Consider the following 14,436-nt stretch of genomic DNA (forward strand, 5'->3'; position numbering starts at 1 on the left):
GTCCTTCGTACTAGTAACTCATGTTCAAATAATTCTGTACCTAGTCTATAAAAGAATACCTTACGTACTGTAAATTCAATCTTCATTTCTGCCCTATCCGAAAAGATAAAATTACTCAGACATGCTATCTACTGTCCTTCCAAGTGGTTATGTCGTAGGGTCGTAGAAAGGGAGGAAATCACGTGACAGTGAATTACTTAACGAGGCCCTTTTATTTAAGTTATTTTAAACAGTTGTGTAATATGACGTAGACGTCCAATTCCTAACAGATATTCATGTTCTCAGAAAAGAGATAAGACAGCCCAGCCACTAGTTGGCGAATAAAAGCTGGTGGGGGAAACCGGGATACGACGTAGGGAAACGGACGACAGTACCTGTGCGAAAATGATTCAATATTGAAAGCTCTTTCGTCACTAGAAAACACGAACATATTTTTGGAACGTACTGTTTACTATGACCGTAAGGCTACTATGACTGTATATGCGGCCTTGGTTCTGTGGGAAGGACGGTTGAACTTCATTAGTAGAAGGGATGGGAGTGAAGTACATTCAAAAACTCAGGTACAATAAAAATTGAAGTAAAATAAAATGATGTCCCTTTACATTGTAAACCAGGGATGAGACGATATTGGCTCTCAATCATGGTAGAAGAGCTCGACCTTGATCACGATCGCATAGCGCATCCACTACATAGCGTCCCAATGTAGACATGCAGCGAATAAAGGCAGCCATTATTATAACAACTTGCGTTACTAAATTTCTGGCAATGTAATAATTACTTAATATATATGTACATATGTGAACAAATCGCAAAGGAGAGGAGAGAAGAAAAAGAGAAAGAGAAGTTAATTGTTTGTAAAACATTTTCATGTGAAAGTAGCTGTTTATTCTGTAAATACTTCACTTCATTGTTTAGGAGGAATTAATAGGGTCTACATGCTTCAAGTGTGTGACCTGTAAGTACTTTTGAGCATTTGTTTAAAAAATAATGAGAATAATGATTGAAATAAAGTGTATTATATTGATTGTTTGGTTGTGAAAATATAGTCCATACTCTCCAGTCATGATTATGTAATGAGTTTTCTTAGAGTGATTTGTGGGATGCACGTAACGCGGAAAAATAAATTCATTAAATTATGCTATTGAAGAGCCATCGTAATTTTTTGAGTCAATCATTTAAGAGGAAACTATGATTTTTAAAACTTCCACAATTTTCATCCAAAATTTGTGAAATGTAAACTACATAAAGAGATCTACAATACTATCATCTGTACAAAATTTGGTGTCATTAAATCTAATAGCATTTGAAATTATATCTTTAACGAAAAACACTGTCTGCTTCTGGAAAAATGATGCTGATAGGCTGTTCAAAGAAAGTGTCAAACTTTGGTTTCCAGTATTCCTGACAAAATCAACGTGTTGGTAAAGAATGAGGGAATGTTCACAAAATATTGGTAACCTCCAGACTCAATTTTGTGTTTCATTATATCTGTGCAAAATACATTTCTGTTCATTATTTCTACCTACTATTTCGTTTATATGACGTCATTCCATTTTCGACCAATGCAGTGTAATGAAATGTTGAATTCTAACCAATCATAGTCACACTTAGCGATAATTTTTGCAGCTAGATTTATCGCTATCAATTTATCGCATGGTCGTTCTTTTGTTTAGTCGTTGTCGCCAACTGTTTCCCCGTAAATTGATGATCATGAATACATTAAGATGCAATTACACGGTTAAACTTTTCTTTCAACTTTAAAGCAATGAATGCAAGATTGATATTTAATATTAATTAATATATTTACGCAGTGAAGACGACGTTCAAAACGGCGCACCATGTAGACACAAAATCTTCATGCATCTTAATTGAACGTACCTTTTAAACCTGATTCTTTCAATATTCTTCCCAGATTGCACGCATACGCGATTTGAATATTGAACTGTGTAGATGCGGCTTTAGTTCCGTTACACACTTCAGCGAGAATGCGTTTGTCGAGCTATAAAAATGCTTTCCTGTAGCACTGAATAACGGTCGAAATAGGGCACAGCTGACATTTTTTCTGCTCCCACAGGTAACTTAACCTATAATTGTAGCCTATAAAATTTGTATTTCGTGAATGAAATTAAACAATTAATAGAAAGTTAGATGTTCAAATTTATGTAACATCATCGCATATCAAACCCAAAGACCTAGTATAGTAATATATACAAGGTCTTTGATCAAACTGCCTTCCGTATGGCGTAATAAAATTCGTGTTTTAATTAGGCCTATCTATACAGAGGTGGCTTCACTGTGTAGCAACATGTCTAGCTCTGAATGCATATTCATTGCTATATAACTGTCCCCACACAGTTCTTAGTTCTCGGTGTAGTGTGTAATGTAACGATGAAGTTCTAAATAAAGTGCGAAATTCTACTTCCACATCTACATCTAAATCTTCTAATTCCATGTCCATTGTAGGCTATATGAAAAAATTATATTCCTTCATTCAGATTTGATAACTGCGTTTTCAACAATTCTTCATTTAATTAATGTATTAATCAGGTTACTGTAATTGTATTATAAGATTTTAAATTATATTATGATTTGAGCAGATAATGAAAATGTATTTATGTTATAATAATAAGAGAAAAGTGCAGTACATGTATTTAACAGTGTTCAACCTGTATTCCGCATTTCGCAATTGGCATTACTGAATAAAAGCATCGAATTTCTTTATTGCAATAATCGATATTGTAACGTTTTGAAATAAACAACCATGTAACTTTATTATCCCAACAATAGGATTTACTCCACACACAGTAACACAGTATTCGTTAGTGCACTCCACTGACGACAATGACAATTTACTTGGACTATTACGAACAACAATGAACTGTCAATCTTAACTAATATTTACAAAGCACTATTTACAAATCAGAACTGTCAGTTCTCAGTTCACAGTTCTTCTAGCTCAGTCACTAGAGTTCACAGTATCTCGAACCACAGACCTTCAGAGACAGTCCACTGTACTCGAACTCAGGTCCCTCCAACTGCGGTCCACTGCACTCGAACTCAGGTCCCTCCAACTGCGGTCCACTGCACTCGAACTCAGGCCTTCGGATGCTGACACAGTTGCGGACGCACACTCAAGTCGAACTCCGGTACACAAGACTGGCTGGCTTGCTCTTTTCACTGGCTTACTGACTGAACTAATCACGAATCACACACTGTCCGAGTTCCCTCGCGTTTCTTCTTTTATAACCACAGCGACGTAGCCTGGAAAGTTCCACGCGTGTGTCCATTCTCGAATCATCTCGCACGCTGCTGCTTCGACGGACTCCTCTAGAAGATTCGGGAGGGTCCGTCCCCCCTTCACTCCGCAAGCAGCTGCGTGCGCAATCTCCCTCGCCGCGTAGGCCCTTTCCCCTCTCTTCTCTCCGCCGCGCGCCGTCCCTCAGTGCTCCGTGGAGCCCGCGCGATCTGCTCTCTTGCGGGACGCTGGTCGTGAGTTCGAATCTCACGTCGCTGTCACAATATTCATCTATTTCAACTTCACAATGTCTGAATAGGTTAAGTATTCGTAAATATACAATTATTAACATTGTGTGATCGAATTTTAGGGATATATTATTTACATTTTTATTTTATTCACGAAATAGTCCTAATAAATATCACTCGAGGTCTGAGATTACTACAGATAAATACAGCTTCATTCCACATATAATTAATTTAGTCTAATTATTTGTCCACGTCTGTAGATAGCTGGAATGCGGACCCGACATATTACAAACATGCTGGTCACGTAGCCTTCATGAAAATGAAGAGCTTAATAAATTAACAAGGACAAGTTTCCAGTTTCATCGTGTGGTTTTGTCTCTGAGAGCATGTGGTCGTGCAGGATTGGACTTTACCACACTTCACTCGCCAGAAAGGCGGTCCATGGTCTTGACGTGGTCAGGCCGACGTCATAATGGCGACTAACAATGTCAGCACCGTCTCTTTGTGCTTCAGTGCTTAGTAACTTCAGCCAGTCCGTGTCGTAGTAGTCATCCTCAGCCTTGTCTCACCCTCACGAGTAAAATGTTAATGCAGCGTTTCTCAAACTTTTTTGAAGTGGGGACCACTTTTTTAAGTCATAACAGTTCCGCGGACCACCTTACTCTTGTTCCCTTCGAAAGCAAATTTATCATTTTTGTAACATACTTTAATACCAGTATACAGTACTTAGGCTATATTTCAATAGTAACATGCGTTACAAGAGCGGTATGTTGAAGTTTTCATGTTGTTTGTTTATTGGGTTATTTTACGACGCTGTATCAACATCTAGGTTATTTAGCGTCTGAATGAAATGAAGGTGATAATGCCGGTGAAATGAGTCCAGGGTCCAGCACCGAAAATTACCCAGCATTTGCTCGTATTGGGTTGAGGGAAAACCCCGGAAAAAACCTCAACCAGTTAACTTGCCCCGACCGGGATTCGAACCCGGGCCACCTGGTTTCGCGGCCAGACGCTCTGACCGTTACTCCACAGGTGTGGACAGTTTTCATGTTCGAGGAAGAGTTTGAAAAAAGCGAAACGTAGTTGAGATTTTTTAATTTCCGAGAATTGAAAGAAAACATACCGCTCGTGTATCGTACATTATTTTGTGCAAAGGTCACTCATTACATACCTGAAAGAGGAATTTATAATCAGTTGCAATGAAATCTCAATCTTGGTTTCTGTTCAATGACGGCAAATTTGCAAAACAAAAATATCTATCTTCAACATTGTTGCTTTAAAATGTTTTCTGTGTTTACTATACTCCAGCAGGCCGTGATATACGTCTGTCTTTTTTTTCCCCCACAGTCTATGATGAGTCTGGAAACTTGTTGATTTTTTCACGGCTTCCTTAATGTTACTTGCATCTCGAATGCAGTAACTTTAGTGGAGTTGTAGAGTTTACTTAATTTTTGCAAATATTTAAAAAGAATAATTGACAGTGCAATTTAGGTGAAATTGCAGTGGTAAGTTTCCAATTTATAATTATTACTATACTGAACGTCTCTAAAAATAATACGTTAAAAGCCTAAAGCAGTAAAATCAATATGTCACTTAAGCGGTAAGAAGAGGGAAATTGTTATGTGTGTTAGGTTGTGACTACTGAATGTGGAATTTTAGACTTTCCGCGGATTGGTTTTGTGCGGAAACCAAGCAAATACGCATGATCTCGCACTAAATAGAATTAATTAATTATAATACTTTTCTAAATATATTTTTTGTAGCCAACCACAAATAGCTTATAACAAATTCTGTGCAATGTTGATTCATCGCTTGCCTGTTAGCAGTTAGTTGTTTGAAATCATCCTTATGTGGTACACGCTAGTAGTTGTCCAAGTCTCTGTTAAATAGTGCTCATTATAAATAATGGAAAACTGGCTTCGATCCGGATCTTTGAAAACAAAGGAACATGATCTTACGCTTCATTTAGGTAGTGCTAATATTTCAGAACCTGTATCAAGAAATATATTAATATCAGTGATTATAGTGTAATTAAAGAAATATCTAGTTCTAGTGGTAGCTATTCAAAGCAAAAATACTTTCGTAAATATGACAAGAATTATTTGGAACTTGGATTTACTTGGTGTGGCAATGAGAGTGAACCAAAACCTCGGTGAGTTGTTTGTTACGAAATGCTGTCAAACGAGTGTATGAAACCCTCGAAATTGAAACGGCCCCGAAAGCAACTAACCGCTCTGTAGATATGGGCACATTGGAGCATTTCTTAATGTATACTGTATATTTGTCAATTTGTATTGTAGTACATTTACATAATTGTATATTTGCATAAATATGCATTACAAAGTTTCTACTATGGTTTCATGAAGATAAAGGTGGTACATATATGATATGAAAATTGGTATTATTTCGAAAAGAACTGTATCTCGACGTGGCGTTTGAAATTTGTTTCAGTCCTGGAATGTACATATACAAATAACAGACAGTAACGTAAGAAAACAGAAAACATTACCTTGACGTAGTCATGAGTTTCTGGTGCTAGACATAGTCTATAGCAAAGACAACTGCCTATTCATTGCTGTGCGATTTGCTAAACCATGTTGCACTCACCTGGAACAAGAGAAAATAAATCATTGTGAGCTTCTAAGATAGGTATTTCAGGAGTTAAATTTCTTAAAATACTGCATTATGACCTATACACGCTACTATCAAAAGTATCCTGCAGTTCTACCATGTTTAGAGTTAACTGTGACCTATACACACTACTAGAAAAAAGTATTCTGCAGTTCTACCACGTTTAGAGTTAACTGTGACCTATACACGCTACCAGAAAAAATATCCTGCAGTTCTACCACGTTTAGAGTTAACTGTGATCTATACACGCTACTATCAAAAAGTATCCTGCAGTTCTACCATGTTTAGAGTTAACTGTGACCTATACACACTACTAGAAAAAAGTATCCTGCAGTTCTACCACGTTTAGAGTTAACTGTGACCTATACACGCTACCAGAAAAAATATCCTGCAGTTCTACCACGTTTAGAGTTAACTGTGATCTATACACGCTACTATCAAAAAGTATCCTGCAGTTCTACCATGTTTAGAGTTAACTGTGACCTATACACACTACTAGAAAAAAGTATCCTGCAGTTCTACCACGTTTAGAGTTAACTGTGACCTATACACGCTACCAGAAAAAATATCCTGCAGTTCTAGCCACGTTTAGAGTTAACTGCGATATATACACGCAAAAAGTATCCTGCAGTACTACTACGTTTAGAGTTAACTGTGACATATACACACTATCAGCAAAAAGTATCCTGCAGTTCTACCACGTTTAGAGTTAACTGTGATCTATACACGCTACTAGCAAAACGTATCCTGCAGTTCTACTACGTTTAGAGTTAACTGTGATCTATACACGCTAATAGCAAAAAGTATCCTGCAGTTCTACCACGTTTAGAGTTAAATGTTACCTATACACGCTACTAGCAAAAATTATCCTGCAGTTCTACCACGTTTAGAGTTAACTGTGATCTATACACGCTACTAGCAAAAAGTATCCTGCAGTTCTACCACGTTTAGAGTTAAATGTGACCTATACACGCTACTAGCAAAAAGTATCCTGCAGTTCTACCACGTTTAGAGTTAAATGTGACCTATATACGCTACTAGCAAAAATTATCCTGCAGTTCTACTACGTTTAGAGTTAACTGTGATCTATACACGCTACTAGCAAAAAGTATCCTGCAGTTGTACCACGTTTAGAGTTAAATGTGACCTATACACGCTACTAGCAAAAATTATCCTGCAGTTCTACTACGTTTAGAGTTAACTGTGATCTATACACGCTACCAGCAAAACGTATCCTGCAGTTCTACCACGTTTAGAGTTAAATGTGACCTATACACGCTACTAGAAAAAATTATCCTGCAGTTCTACTACGTTCAGAGTTAACTGTGACCTATACGCGCTACTAGCAAAAAGTATCCTGCAGTTCTACCACGTTTAGAGTTAACTGTGATCTATACACGCTACTAGCAAAAAGTATCCTGCAGTTCTACCACGTTTAGAGTTAACTGTGATCTATACACGCTACTAGCAAAAATTATCCTGCAGTTCTACTACGTTTAGAGTTAACTGTGATCTATACACGCTACCAGCAAAACGTATCCTGCAGTTCTACCACGTTTAGAGTTAAATGTGACCTATACACGCTACTAGAAAAAATTATCCTGCAGTTCTACTACGTTCAGAGTTAACTGTGACCTATACGCGCTACTAGCAAAAAGTATCCTGCAGTTCTACCACGTTTAGAGTTAATTGTGATCTATACACGCTACCAGCAAAAATTATCCTGCAGTTCTACTACGTTTAGAGTTAACTGTGATCTATACACGCTACTACCAAAAAGTATCCTGCAGTTCTATCACGTTTAGAGTTAACTGTGACCTATATACACTACTAGCAAAAAGTATCCTGCAGTTCTATCACGTTTAGAGTTAACTGTGACCTATACACGTTATCAGCAAAGAGTATCCTACAGTTCTACCACGTTTAGAGTTCTAGACCCTGAGGACTCAATTTCAAATTATTGATTGTAAATAAAAGTTATTTGAGAGCATGTTTCTATTATTACAGTGTACCCCTTGCAGTATGCCATTTTAACATTTCTCGTGATTCGATCTTAAATATTATCACACCAGTGTTTCAGAAACCAACATGAAGTCTATAATGATCAAGTAATTAAGAGCACAAGTCATTAACGGATATGAATTAATTATTTACGCTGTTTGTTGCTATTTCATGTTGCAGATTCCAGTGACAGAGGCTAGGTTATATAAATAATTATGGAAGTGAGACTGCTGGAACTGTATTAAAACAAAGGATATGCAAAGATAAAATATGAACTGTTTGATATGTAGAGCCTTAACATATTCATGACTTTTAAGGAACCCAGAGGTTCATTGCCGCCCTCACATAAGCCCGCAATAGGTTCCTATCCTGAGCGAGATTAATGCAGTCTCTATCATCATATCCCACCTCCCTCAAATCCATTTTAATATTATCCTCCCATCTACGTCTCGGCCTCCCTAAAGGCGCAGTTCTGTGTTGTGTAACTTTCTCCATTCTCCTGTAACTTCATCCCTCTTAGCCCCAAATATTTTCCTAAGCAACTTACTCTCAAACACCCTTAACCTATGTTCCTCTCTCAAAGTGAGAGTCCAAGTTTCACATCCATAAAGAACAACCGGTAATATAACTTTTTTTATAAATTCTGACTTTCAGATTTTTTTACAGCAGACTGGATGATAAAAACAGGCATTTCCCATATTTATTCTGTGTTTAATTTCCTCCCGAGTATCATTTATAATTGTTACTGTTGCTCCCAGATATTTGAATTTTTCCACCTCTTCAAAGAATAAATTTCCAATTTTTATATTTCCATTTCGTACAATATTCTCGTCACGAAACATAATCATATACTTAGTCTTTTCGGGATTTACTTCCAAACCTATCGCTTTACTTGCTTCAAGTAAAATTGCTGTGTTTTCCCTAGTCGTTTGTGGATTTTCTCCTAACATATTCACGTCATCCGCATAGACAAGCAGCTGATGTAACCCGTTCAATTCCAAAGCCTCTCTGTTATCCTGGACTTTCCTAATGGCATACTGTAGAGCTAAGTTAAAAAGTAAAGGTGATAGTGCATCTCCTTGCTTTAGCCCACAGTGATTTATGACATGAATAATCAGTTAAAGTAATGGCAGTTATACCCTATACACTCTGTATAAAATACATTTAGCTATAGCTTATAAAGTACTTCTAAAGTTCTTATTGGTAGCGCTGCTCCCCATCGTGAACCGTTGCAAGTTCTAGCAATTTCTTGTTAAGTATTAAACTTTGGAAGAGTGTTAAAATCAGGAATTCTGTGAATGGACGAATGCCCTGTCAGACTCAGTTACATCCAAGTTGGAAAACAAGTTTCCCCAAACACTCCAGACGATTTCCCGAGGGAGTGTTTTTCAAGTGAAGGCGTCTCCTTTCCCCCTTTTTTTCCCTCCCACAAATGGTTTTGGACTTAGCACAGAACTGTGTAGAAATCGGTTTAATATTCTGAGGCTTATAGGCCTAACCAAGACGGTTCTACTGAGGTAGTTCTGAGTACAGCCCACAGCTTTTACGCAGCTGTGGTCTTCCAAGGAAAACAGCAACGCATAGTACGAAGGTTTTACATTATAACGCCTTCAAATGAATGAGCAGATTTTAATGGAACTTTGTAGAAACATGAAATTATATTTCATAATTTAACGTTAAACCAATGCAAAGGAACACAAAAATGCATAATGCAAAAGTCTGGCATTATAAAAACTTCAAAAGAATGAGCAGATTTTATGGGAACTTCGTTTAAATACAGCGACATCATTTTATTTTTACTTCAATTTTTATTGTACCTGAGTTTTTTAATGTACTTCACTCCCACCCCTTCTACTAATGAAGTTCAACCGTCCTCCACACAGATCCAAGACCGAATATACAGTCATAGTAGCCTTACGGTCATAGTGAACAGTACGTTCCAAAAATATTTTCCCGTTTTCCAGTGACGAAAGACCTTTCAATATTGCATCGTTTTCCATTTGCCTACGTCGCATCCCGGTTTCCCCCACCTGCTTTTATTCGCCTCTCTGTAAAGGCTAGTGACTGGGCTGTCTTAGCTCTTTTCTGAGAACATTAATTTCTGTTAGGAATTGGACGTCTACGTAATATTATACCCATACAATTGTTTAAAATAACTTAAATAAAAGGACCTCGTTAAGTAATTAACTGCCACGTGATTTCCTCCCTTTCTACGACGCTGCGACATAACCACTTGGACGGACAGTAGATTATATGTCTGAGTAATTTTATCTTTTCGGATTGGACAGAAGTGAAGATTGAATTTACAGTACGTAAGGTACTCTTTTATAGAGTAGGTACAGAATTATTTCAACATGAGTTACTGATACGAAGTACGAACCTGGTAATAGGAATTACGTACAATAATCTATAGTGCGATAATATGCACATTAGAACTGAAGTCTGTATCGAAATGAACGGCCACACTTTTTAAAAATGTGTTTAAATATCCATATTATGATTATTTTTCAATTTAACTTCATTCTCTATATTGTACTCTAACGTGTTGTAGACAATATAATATACACTGTATAATGAATACGTCCGCATGGAAAGCTCAGTTCGTGAGTAAAAACACTCATTGTTAATACTGTACTGAATTTTGATTAAACAAAAACATAATGAAAATTATCATACTCAAAATCGCGATATTTCCTAGTTTACGTAAATGGATGAACTACATTTTTTTCCCTCCTATACCTATTAAAGTGATTTGTTTGTATAATACGCCACTATCATCGAACCCCAGTCGTGGAAGGGGGTAGAAAAACGGTGTTTCCGGTTCTTAATCGTTGATTGAAATGTATAGCCAGGTTAATATTAGAAATGTTAGTAAAAATAAAATAATGTCCCTGTGTAAGTTTACATTATGTGATTTCATGTTTTACTATTACAATAAGCTGATACAACTCTCTGAGTTTGGCTAAGGAAATTCTTTTAAAAATATATGTTTAAGTGAATTAGAACTAATGACAAAACTGAAAAAAAATCTATAAGTCACCGAACACATATACCAAGTTGATATTCAATTACAAATGAGATAAATTGTTAATTAGATATGTAAAATCCATTATACATAGCGTGAAGGAATTGAATAAAGTACAAATCAAAATAAAAAGACAGTTTTAATTTCCCTCCAGTGCTGCCTAGATCGTCATAAATTCTTTCATTTCAGCAGTGAGCTATTTATTTTTTATTTATTTTATTTATTTATTTAACCTGGTAGGCCATCAGGCCTTCTCTTGCCCCCTACCAGGGGATTATAACTACAATATTAAGAATACAATTACAATTAATATTAAATTTACAAATACAATAAAAATCAAAGTACTAAAAGATTAACTGATTAATAAAAGCTAGACAGTTTATTGTAAAAGTTAAGAAGAGAGAAGCATTTCTTCTATTGATTAAGTACAAATTAAACCTACTCTACGCAGTAAGAAAATGCTTAGTAAGTTTGCTTTTGAACGGTACTAAATTCCGACTGTCTCTGATGTCACTGGGTAGGGTATTCCACAAGCGCGAGAGCGAAATTGTGTATGATGATGAATACGATGATGTCTTATGTGTTGGTATGGCTAGTATGCGGCTATTTTGCGTGCGTGTGAAGAGATTATGATATGATGTCAGGTAACTGAAACGGGAGGCAAGGTAGGTAGGTGTAGAGGTGTGAAGGACTTGGAAAAGGAGAACAAGAGAATGAAAATTTCTACGTTCGTTAAGCCGTAGCCAGTTTAGAGTTTGGAAGGATGGGGTAATGTGGTCAGCGCGACGGACATCGCAGACGAAGCGAACACAAGAATTATGAACACGTTGTAATTTTTGCGACTGGTTGACATTGAGGTCAGTCATTAGAAAATCATTACTAGTGGGGCATTACTAATGTTTCCACTAGTATTTTCTTGAGTGATAGCGGAAGGATTTTCTAATGCTGTTTAAGGAATGTAGTATGGAAAGCACTTTTTTTTGGTAATATGGGTTACTTGCAGTGGCGGCTCCTGCATATTTCTTAAGAGGAGGAAAGAAGTTTAACAGTATAAAATGACACCTTGAATGAAACATACTACAAATTGGCCTACATGCATATATGTAAGACCAGGTAGTGTTGGGATTAGCCTTCCCTTCTGTAAAGCAATAATCTGTTCTTGTAAACTGAGTTTCCTAAATTGTCCAAAATATAATATGTTTTCACTCCCATTCATTGTTTAATATTTGCACAAATTAACAATTACAAGGAAATTCACAACCTCGCAGCATTTTTCACGCACACTACAGCATCACACGTGTTGGAAGAGACTAGCTACTAACATGTAACCGGAACCGTTTTACGGAAATGGGAATGGGAAATAATCTGTTAGGAAAGCAAGAACACTGCACCCACCCACGTGGTCTGTGTTGCCACATGTACATTTTACAAGTTCAGTATCAATGCTTTTGAAGAATGTCAGTTCTTGTAAAGTCATACTACCATTACTGTTCAATTTTATTTTTTATTTTTTTTAATCGGTTATTTAACGACGCTGTATCAACTACGAGGTTATTTAGCGTCGATGAGTTTGATGATAACGAAATGGTATTTGGCGAGATGAGGCCGAGGATTCGCCATAGATTACCTGGAATTCACCTTACGGTTGGGGAAAACCTCGGAAAAAACCCAACCAGGTAATCAGCCCAAGCGGGGATCGAACCCGCGCTCGAGCGCAACTTCAGACCGGCAGGCAAGCGTCTTAACCGACTGAGCCACGCCGGTTGCCCCTTATTATTCAAAGCTGCTGGTGGCCGATTAATTTTTTTATGTTGAAAATAATGTAGTTGGAGTACTTTCAATTTCAAATATATTTGTACAAAACTGACAACTTGGCTGTTGTCCTGTCTAGTAGGCAATGAATTTCAGGGGCCAAAAAGATCCGCGATAATAATATAGAACTACTTCCTCTTTGATTTATATAAACCCAACTTCAACTTTCAGATATCCTCGGAAGTTTCAAACCATGAATAGTAAGTAGCCTATACAAAGTGCAATGAATAATATTTTTGATTTATAATTTAAAAAAAAGTTTATGTGAAGTCTTTCATATCGTTGCGTTAAAACTGTTTCTATTGTGTCTCCTTCTAGATGTGTTCTAGTCTGGTTGAATGCAGCATCATTAGATGCAGCGGTAGCGAGCTTGCTGCATGACCAGTTGGTTTCTAATTCCCGCCCATGCGCTGATTCAGAGGAGGATCTCCTCCCTCTCCGTTCATTTATTTGCTTTAAAACTCTGCTTCTGTCTCTCGCCGCTAGTGCGCTGTTGTCTATGTGTGTTAACTGCAGTAAAGGAGGAAAGGATTGACTTTCCTCCACACAAACAATCTCGCATCCTTCTCACAGTTTTCTAGCAGCACATGATTGCGCGTCGTTTAAAACTTGATCAACTGAGGTTTTCTTATAGCTGTGAACTTAAAAATTATGGAATCTTCCTCGAATTTCAAGGCATACATTTCATTTGGTATTTACTTTCAAAAGAAGAAAAATGTGAGGAGGACGTTCCTCCCTTCCCTCCCCCTAGGAACCGCCACTGGTTACTTGGTTATTCCAGTTTAAATGCGTATCAAAGTAAACTCCAAGGTTTTTAACACAGGAAGAAAAAGGGATTATTGTTGCTTCTTTAAATAAAAATGACATAATGAATACGATTCGCAAGTGATGGTATAACGTAGTGAATCAATCTACATAATTATGGATTCTGATTAGTAATTTATAGAGATTCCATGCTGCTTTCTATGAAGAGTGATTCATTAAGGAGGTACTCGTAACAAGCTCTTTCCTCAACGCAGATCCCATACAAAGACTCAAAGCTCAGCAGCAATAATAATCAATCACTCATGTTAACGGTATTCATATGGTTAATACTCTTCACCCGCCCTCAGATCTCTCAATAGACCAAATCAATGAACACTAATCCACTCGAATTCAGATGGTATAAAAAGGCATATTAGCAAACAATCCTGATTCCCCTGTTCTATCAAGGTTCCTCCACTATAGGCACTTAGGTTGAAAGATTGGAGATCCAAGAGGAATTTGAGATGGACTTTATGCAGTACTCTAGCTTGTGCTACAATCTCTCCGCCAATTACCCATCATTGCCTCATTATTGTTGCACATGAAGATGAAGTGTGCTGCAAGTCATCACTGTGACATATTCAAAGGAACATAACAGGAACTACAATTCTGTTATGTCAATTGAACTGAAAACAGATCAAAAGGGAATTCCTAGGTTAGCTAATTCAAAGGTCATCGTC

Source organism: Periplaneta americana, chromosome 13 (genome assembly GCF_040183065.1).
Source record: "Periplaneta americana isolate PAMFEO1 chromosome 13, P.americana_PAMFEO1_priV1, whole genome shotgun sequence".
Lineage (NCBI taxonomy): Eukaryota > Metazoa > Arthropoda > Insecta > Blattodea > Blattidae > Periplaneta > Periplaneta americana.